Raw genomic sequence first — 8,924 nt, forward strand, 5'->3', positions numbered from 1 at the left:
GTCGGTTTTGTTGCTAAGCAACCAACCCATCGATAGCAACAACACGGAAGAGAGGAAAGAGGGACAACAGGCATTCAGAGCACCTTTCAAAAGGAACCAAACACACACCTGGCTGCCTCACTGCCTGGCTTGTAACCTGAGACAAGGAATTCACTAAGGCTTTCCATCCCATCTCAATATTTATTACAGTCTGATTGTCCGTTAGGAGAAGGACAATGTGCGGTGAGAGGGGTGTGGTGAGGGGCGTGGTGTGTGGTGAGGGGCGTGGCGTGTGGTGAGGGGCGTGGCGAGGCCGGGGGAGATCACAAAATCAGCTGTTAACTAGGCTGATCATAAGAAACACCACTCTCTACCTTCCAACTGACCCCAAAATCAGCTGTTAACTAGGCTAATCATAATAAGAAACACACCGCTCTCTACCTCCCAACTGACCCCAAATCAGCTCATCCACTGCTGGGAGATTCACAGCAGGCTCCCCTACAGGTTAATATTATTAACTGCTGTAACAGTTAATGACTGTCTGGCTCAGACCCCGGGGAGTTGAACAAGCACGTGTGCCACCGTGGATATTCTAATGGAAATTCCAAAACAAGAGTATGTAAATTATAGATGAGCCATGTTTACAGTTTGATGCAAAGTCATACTAGATCCATCTAGCATATGATCATATACCTACAACAACAACTACCTGACATCCACCTGACTTTGCAGTGGCGAATTAGGGATCACAATATAAAGTAACCTGGTATCAGTCTGACAGCTGCAGTACAAACCAGGATATCAAAGGCGGCAATAAGGAAAACAGAGTGAATGAGGAAAGAGACTAACTCACAAACATTTGCCTTTCGAGTCAGAGATTCAAAAGTCACCCTTTGCAAGGAACATTTATTTCCATAAGGAGCAGCTCCTACACGTCCACCATATCCCAAATGGCACACTATTCCCTATATAGTGCTCTACTTTTGACCAGAGCTCCTACACGTCACTGCCTGAGGACACTCCATTTACATACACAAATGGCACACTATTCCCTATATAGTGCTCTACTTTTGACCAGAGCTCCTACACGTCACTGCCTGAGGACTGAGAGGTGGTTGAGGACACTCCATCTACATACCTCATATCCCAAATGGAACACTATTCCCTATATAGTGCTCTACTTTTGACCAGAGCTCTATAAAAATCAATTACAGTAAGGATATAGGCAGAGGAAGAGGTCAGTACACTGACATCAGAAGACAAGAGCGACACGGTGAGACGAGAGCGACACGGTGAGACGAGAGGGACACGGTGAGACGAGAGGGACACGGTGAGACGAGAGGGACACGGTGAGACGAGAGGGACACGGTGAGACGAGAGGGACACGGTGAGACGAGAGGGACACGGTGAGACGAGAGGGACACGGTGAGACGAGAGGGACACGGTGAGACGAGAGGGACACGGTGAGACGAGAGGGACACGGTGAGACGAGAGGGACACGGTGAGACGAGAGGGACACGGTGAGACGAGAGGGACACGGTGAGACGAGAAGGACACGGTGAGACGAGAAGGACACGGTGAGACAAGAGGGACACGGTGAGACAAGAGCGACACGGTGAGACGAGAGGGACACGGTGAGACGAGAGGGACACGGTGAGACAAGAGGGACGGTTATACGGTTGCCGTTAACACAGAGTTACACCTAAATACGCATCTCTGTCACCTCGTCTTCATCGGGGTTTCGACCAGTGAGTGTGTTTTAAAACAGGTCTGCTCCTATTCCTGTCAACCGCGTAAACCCTACATCCTGTTTGGGAAAGCCACCGCCGGGGCGGCATTCACAAAGTCAACCAACCCATGTGGAACACATTCAGGAAGTGCATCGACTCTCAGGCAGAAAATTATACTGTCAGTGTTCCAACGGGTCAATCAATCACATGTAACGTCATCCCTGTTTATCAGAGGAACACTAATCCGTGTTGAACATAGACCCACGGGGTGGTAGACCCACGGGGTGGTAGACCCACGGGGTGGTGATGCCTGAAACTGGACCGTGAGTCACAGGGGAACAAGGTGGAGAGTGACACATTGCAGACAGAAGGTCAGTTGAGCTACATCAGGGTTCCACAATAAACAGCCCAAATTATTTTATTTGCCCCCCCCCCCCAAGCTCTGAGGCAAAAACAGTTATTTTAAGTTTGGATATTTGTTCCCAAATATTTCATAATTAGAGAGGCATATGTCACTGTATCCCAATGTAATAAAAGGTTTCAAATGATTCTGTCAAAAACTATATCGGTTTGGGATTCTTGTGGTCAATTTGCAGTGTACAAATGATCTATAACTTATGTAAAGCCCCCCGACCATCATAACAAATGATTTATAACTATGTAAAGCCCCCCGACCATCATAACAAATTATTTATAACTATGTAAAGCCCCCCGACCATCATAACAAATTATTTATAACTATGTAAAGCCCCCCGACCATCATAACAAATTATTTATAACTATGTAAAGCCCCCGACCAGCCGATCAAGGACAAAAATACAAATAAATCAGCCCACGGCTGAATGGAACTGGGGACCACTGAGCTACACAGTGATCAGTGCGTCACTCTCTCCAGCTTTGTTCACATTGGCAATTTGAAGTGACTCAAATTCATTTTTTTTTTTTTCCATTTCAGATTCAAATCAGTTCTTTTTCCTGCAGTCTGGCTATGCAGCATGAGTCTCAAGTCTGATTTATTTGCCCAAATATGTTGATATTTGGCCAAGTTTTACTTGCTAGCTGCTATGTTGACAGTTTGATAATAGCATGTGGTAGCTAACGAGTTGTTAATTGTTTACAGATAAATGAGTGAATGTACTAGCTAAACCGCTAGCCTAGTTGACTGACGTGACTAACCCAAATGGACTTATTTTGAAAGTTGGATCATCTTATCCTTTGAGGCTTTAAAAGTGTCATTACACTTAATCAGTAAGGCACAAGGGGGTGTGGTGGTATATGGCCAATATACCATGACTTAAGGGCTGTTCTTATGCACGACACAGTACGGCGTGCCTGGAGACAGCCCGTAGCCGTGGTATATTGGCCATATACCACAAACCCCAGAGGTGCCTTATTGCTATTATAAACTGGTTACTAACGTTATTAGAGCAGTAAAAATACATGATTTATGAGACACCACAACTTTCAGCCAATCAGCATTCAGGGTTCGACCCACCCAGTTCATAGTATGATTTAGAACATTCAAATCAACTGGGAAACGTCAGTCATGACAGCATTGTTGTCACCTTTAATTCTGAGTGATAGAAAGCACAAGAACCACCAATCGGCCTCAATGTTACAGTATGTACCATTTATTTGTTTGTGTTTGGACCCCAGGAAGAGTAGATTCTGGGCCTATTGTAGATCCTGCCTTGGCAGCAGCTAATGGTGATCACTAATAAAAATACAAAAATACACTAACCGTCGTTACTATGACAACTAACGTAGCCATGTCGCGCAAATCTGATTGTCCCTTACTGTTTGAACAGCCAGTGTTCAAAAAACTGATTTGAGAAACATTTGAGCATTAAAGCTGCAATATGTCACTTTGTGGTGGGATTCCCAAACCAAATTCACATAGAAACGTGAGTTATAGATCTGTCATTCTCATTTAAAGCAAGTTTAGGAATTGATAGAACATATCCATGTGCTCTATTTCTATGCTTCCCATTCTTACGTTTTTGAGTCTAACTTACGGTTTTGTACACCAGCTTCAAACAGCTTAAAAACAAAATAAAATATATTTCACAGCATTTTAAGTGGTACAATGATGCTCTACATTATATTTGCTCGTTTCGTCACAAACTGAAATTTGGTATACTATTAGAATTTTAGCAACCAGGAAATGCCGGACGGATTTTTGCATAGTGCATCTTGAAGGTGTGCATTGTGAACAAGGTTTAAGACTGTCTTAAACTCAAGCATATTGATCAAGACCACTCAGTCCTCCTGTGGAATGTGTGTGTGTGTGTGCCATCTCAGACCGAAGAGAGTGAGAGCCTTCCCCTCCCTGAAGCAATACAAGATTGTGTTGGAGACTCATCATAATTCTCCCAGGGAGAGTATATCAAGACTGCTACTACTAGGTTTCAATAGCCCATTGAGGGAATTATAATTATTTGTTTTCAAACAATCAAAGTGTAAAATACAGAAAGTTGGAAAACAAGTAAAAGTTCTATTAGAACTACACAGAAAAACATCTACACGTCTGGAATTCTCATACTGGTCTGCATATCCAATTATATATATCAGATAGATTTAATTAGGGCTGAATTCAAACCATAGTCTAAATTCAGCGTTATAGTGCGTTTGAAATGTAAAGGTAGGCTAATTCCCGATTGAGACGAGACATGCTGTGTTTAACATGAACGCATTTTCCCCGAACATTGCTTTGAAGTTTCAATGACGCTTTAACGATTAAATTAAACGTCACAGATTGAATCAAGTCGTTAGAAGAGTTAGATTAGAATGTCGGATCTTTGCACAAAATCGACATATGATTTGATTAAATTATAGATTGAGATTATGACAGAGGGGAGGGAAGGATAACGTGTGATCATTACTACGATCGACTCTCTGTGTCTAAAATCCTTAAAAATTAATACATTTGGCGGCAGATATAAACATTTTAAAAAACTACTCACCAATAGGCTATTTCCTTGTATGTCTATAATTTCTCCCCAGTATGGTCTTCTAGTTTCTGGTTACTGTACCATGTTTGCTCTGTCCTCGCCACAAACAACAGTGTCGTCTAACGTTAGTTTCTGTTCACTCCTTTCACCTGCGTAATGGCTACCTACCTTACCTGAAACTTGACAGACTGGTTTGACAAGAATGTGTTTTGAATAAAACTCCAAAAACGCCCGCGTTTTCATTAAAACAAACGACCATACAATGTGTTTATGTCATCTCGCAACACGTCTGGGTGATATTAAATATATCCTAACCCACTAAGCAGCATGTTGATTGATACGCACGTGACTAAAAAGGTAAAGGTGTAATCCAATTCATAATCAAACGTAGTAAACCAGTGGCATGAACTTCTTTATATTCATAAATAAAAGCTTCCGTAAAGACAACTCAGAATGACATTTTCTACATTACTGTATAAACAGTTTTATTTTAAAGTTGTCATATTATTATTTTTTTAATATATTTAAATGTAAATGTCATGCTCTTACAGCTAATTTGCTATTAGGCACATGTATCTGTATGTTTTTAAGAATACCGAAAATCATCAAATTATCCTCAATTTATTTTATTTGAGCCTACATTCAACCATCATTCCAACCGTTTGTTGTCGGGCTTGGTTTTTGCCCTAGCACGACACTGCTGATTTAAATAACCAACTCCTGGGGGCTCCAGAACCGAGTTTAGGAAACCCTGGTCTGCCAGACCTACTTTTACTCCCACTTCCTACAGTTCAATTGTACTGCAAGGGATATTTATACTGATTAAATTGGGATTTTAGAGCAAGTGGCATTTCCTAATTTTTGCCTGACGGATATCGGACATAATGGGCGGCTTCGATTATGCTGGGCCGTGGGGCACCGGTCTATGGCCGGAGAGGTGAACGGTCAAAAATGGGTGAGGGTGCCCTTTCCCAAATCAAAGATGAATCTGCGCCGCACGGTCATGTTGTGAACCGCTGTGCCTCGTCTAAAAACAAAAATCTATTTTCCATAAGATATACGTTTGAATTTTCAAATTGGTTTTCATTGGGAAGGCAAATCACTTTTCCACGGGAAAACACACATTTCTACTCATTACTCCACGTGCTTAATTACGTCAATTTTGTCTTGAGCCAAATTCGCTGTGAGTTTGAACGGGGCACTTGGCTCATGCCCGGGAGGCAGCCCAGTTCCAAATCGAATGCAATACATTTTAGCCGGGTGCAAAATACGCTTAACCGGGCCCCCGTGCCAGATTAATAGAATCCCCTCAATGTAAAATAGTTCCTTGTGTTACATTCTTTTGTTATGCAGATACGCAGATCTCATTGGCCAAAATACCCGTCACTCCAATGACGTTGGATATTTTAGACCAATGGTGGGGTTGGCCGCACCTGGTCAGTTGGGTATCGGTGCTGAGAAGATGGCGGAAACTGAGGTTTTGTTTGAAGTAAGAATGAGTGAGCAACCATGGCGGAAAAAGGAAACCACTAGACTCGTTTGAAGTCCGAGTGAGGGTTTCGGATCGATGTTACTTGGGGAATCCGTTTAACGTCTCGAGGAAAATCTGGAATGTTTTGGAGGAAAGTGTGGAGTCGATGAGTCACAAGAAGTGGTCTTATTTATATTGTGTTGTGTGTCTGCGGGCTCTCGAGTGGCGCAGCGGTCGTAGGCACTGCATTTCAGTGCTAGAGTCTTCACTACAGACCCTAGTTCGATTCCTGGCTGTATCACAACCGGTCATGAGTGGGAGTCCCATAGTGTGGCACGCAATTGACCCAGCGTCGTTAGGGTTTGTCCGGGGTAGGCCGTTATTGTACATAATAATTTGTTTTTAATTTTGTTGCCTAGTAAAATAAAAAGCAGAAGAAGCTTGATTTAAGACAAAAAGATATCGGAGTGGAATGTGTCCAGTATGTTTTTTCGTAGCAGGGCGCCAATTTCTGAAATGGCGCAAGAAGTCAAGGCAGATGATATTACTGATGATGGGTCGACTGACCTGTATGGTGGATGGAGAAAATAATTTAACTTAATCCATGCTACTGTTATTTGATTTAGTCTGTCCCTTCTCATGTAGGCCGTCATTGTTAATAAGGCATTCTTAATTAAGTGACTTGCGTAATTAAAAATAATTTTAAAATCCAAGTTAGAATTCATGAAAACCCTGTTAGAGATTTCGAGCACAAGCCCCTTCAGTTTTTCATAAATGTAACAGATGTTAATGTTATTGTGGCGGCAGGGTAGTCTAGTGGGTAGAGCGTTGGACTAGTAACTGAAAGGTTGCAAGCTGACAAGGTACAAATCTGTCGTTCTGCCCCTGAATCCCCTTATTGAAAATAAGAATGTGTTCTTAACTGACTTGCCTAGTTAAATAAAGCTAATATAAAAATGTGTCAAGTGTGTGGAAACGGGAAGAAGTGTCGTATGAAGTGAACTGCTTTAACTGTGGAGGTGAACATGCGCCCGAATTCCTGGAGTGTCCTGTTTGGTGAAGGAGAATTAGGTGCCAAGGGTCTCCGATCTGGAGGCGGTGAGAAAAGTGGAAAGAACAACATTAATTGCAATGGTCATAAACTACAAGCGCAAGCTGGGAAGAAGTCTGTAGCTCAGTTGGTAGAGCATGGCGCTTGTAACGCCAGGGTAGTGGGTTCGATTCCCGGGACCACCCATACGTAGAATGTATGCACACATGACTGTAAGTCGCTTTGGATAAAAGCGTCTGCTAAATGGCATATATTATTATTATTATTATTAAGTCTTTTAAAAAATTGGAATCACAACAGAGAGTTAATATTAATAATATGCATGTTAATCTCTCCTGGCTCAAAGTGGAGGAGAGATTGAATGTATCACTACTTGTATATATATATATGAGAGGTGAATTCGCTGTCTGTTTGAACTACTGACGCACAACAGCGAACTGATCGCTGCAACTGTACATAGTCCATCTGTAAATAGCCCACCCAATCTACCTACCTCATCCCCATACTGTTTTTATGTACTTTGCTGCTCTTTTGCACACCAGTATCTCTACTTGCACATCATCATCTGCTCATCTATCACTCCAGTGTTAATCTGCTAAATTGTAATGATTCGCTCCTATGGCCTATTTATTGCCTTTTACACACACTGTATATAGACTTTCTTTTCTCTACTGTGTCATTGACTTGTTTATTGTGTTATTGGCTTGTTTATTGTTTACTCCATGTTTACTCTGTGTTGTTGTCTGTGTCACACTGCTTTGCTTTATCTTGGCCAGGTAGCAGTTGTAATTGAGAACTTGCTCTCAACTAGCCTACCTGGTTAAATAAAGGTGTTCTCAACTAGCCTACCTGGTTAAATAAAGGTGTTCTCAACTGGCCTACCTGGTTAAATAAAGGTGTTCTCAACTGGCCTACCTGGTTAAATAAAGGTGTTCTCAACTGGCCTACCTGGTTAAATAAAGGTGTTCTCAACTGGCCTACCTGGTTAAATAAAGGTGTTCTCAACTGGCCTACCTGGTTAAATAAAGGTGTTCTCAACTGGCCTACCTGGTTAAATAAAGGTGTTCTCAACTAGCCTACCTGGTTAAATAAAGGTGTTCTCAACTGGCCTACCTGGTTAAATAAAGGTGTTCTCAACTGGCCTACCTGGTTAAATAAAGGTGTTCTCAACTAGCCTACCTGGTTAAATAAAAGTGTTCTCAACTAGCCCACCTGGTTAAATAAAGGTGTTCTCAACTAGCCTATCTGGTTAAATAAAAGTGTTCTCAACTGGCCTACCTGGTTAAATAAAGGTGTTCTCAACTAGCCTACCTGGTTAAATAAAGGTGTTCTCAACTAGCCCACCTGGTTAAATAAAGGTGAAATAAAATGTAAAAAATAAAAACAGCTCAGACACCCATGAATACGCGACAAGACATGCCACAAGAGGTCTCTTCACAGTCCCCAAGTCCAGAACAGACTATGGGAGGCACACTGTACTACATAGAGCCGTGACAACATGGAACTCTATTCCACAGTACTACATAGAGCCATGACTACATGGAACTCTATTCCACAGTACTACATAGAGCCATGACAACATGGAACTCTATTCCGCAGTACTACATAGAGCCATGACAACATTGAACTCTATTCCGCAGTACTACATAGAGCCATGACAACATGGAACTCTATTCCGCAGTACTACATAGAGCCATGACAACATGGAACTCTATTCCACAGTACTACATAGAGCCATGACA

At 42.2% G+C, this 8,924-nt stretch overlaps 1 protein-coding gene across 1 annotated transcript in view; it reads right to left on the reverse strand.

The window, feature by feature from the left end:
• The window catches only part of LOC118373115 (phospholipid-transporting ATPase IC-like), a 48,590-nt gene extending 43,604 nt beyond the window's left edge, over window positions 1–4,986 (reverse strand). The window contains exon 1 of the mRNA XM_052525018.1: window positions 4,673–4,986. The gene's annotated coding sequence lies outside the window, so the exon portion shown is untranslated. The remainder of the gene's footprint in view (window positions 1–4,672) is intronic.
• Window positions 4,987–8,924: the final 3,938 nt, after the last annotated feature.

The sequence above is a fragment of the Oncorhynchus keta genome, chromosome 9, assembly GCF_023373465.1.
Source record: "Oncorhynchus keta strain PuntledgeMale-10-30-2019 chromosome 9, Oket_V2, whole genome shotgun sequence".
In the NCBI taxonomy this organism is placed as follows: domain Eukaryota; kingdom Metazoa; phylum Chordata; class Actinopteri; order Salmoniformes; family Salmonidae; genus Oncorhynchus; species Oncorhynchus keta.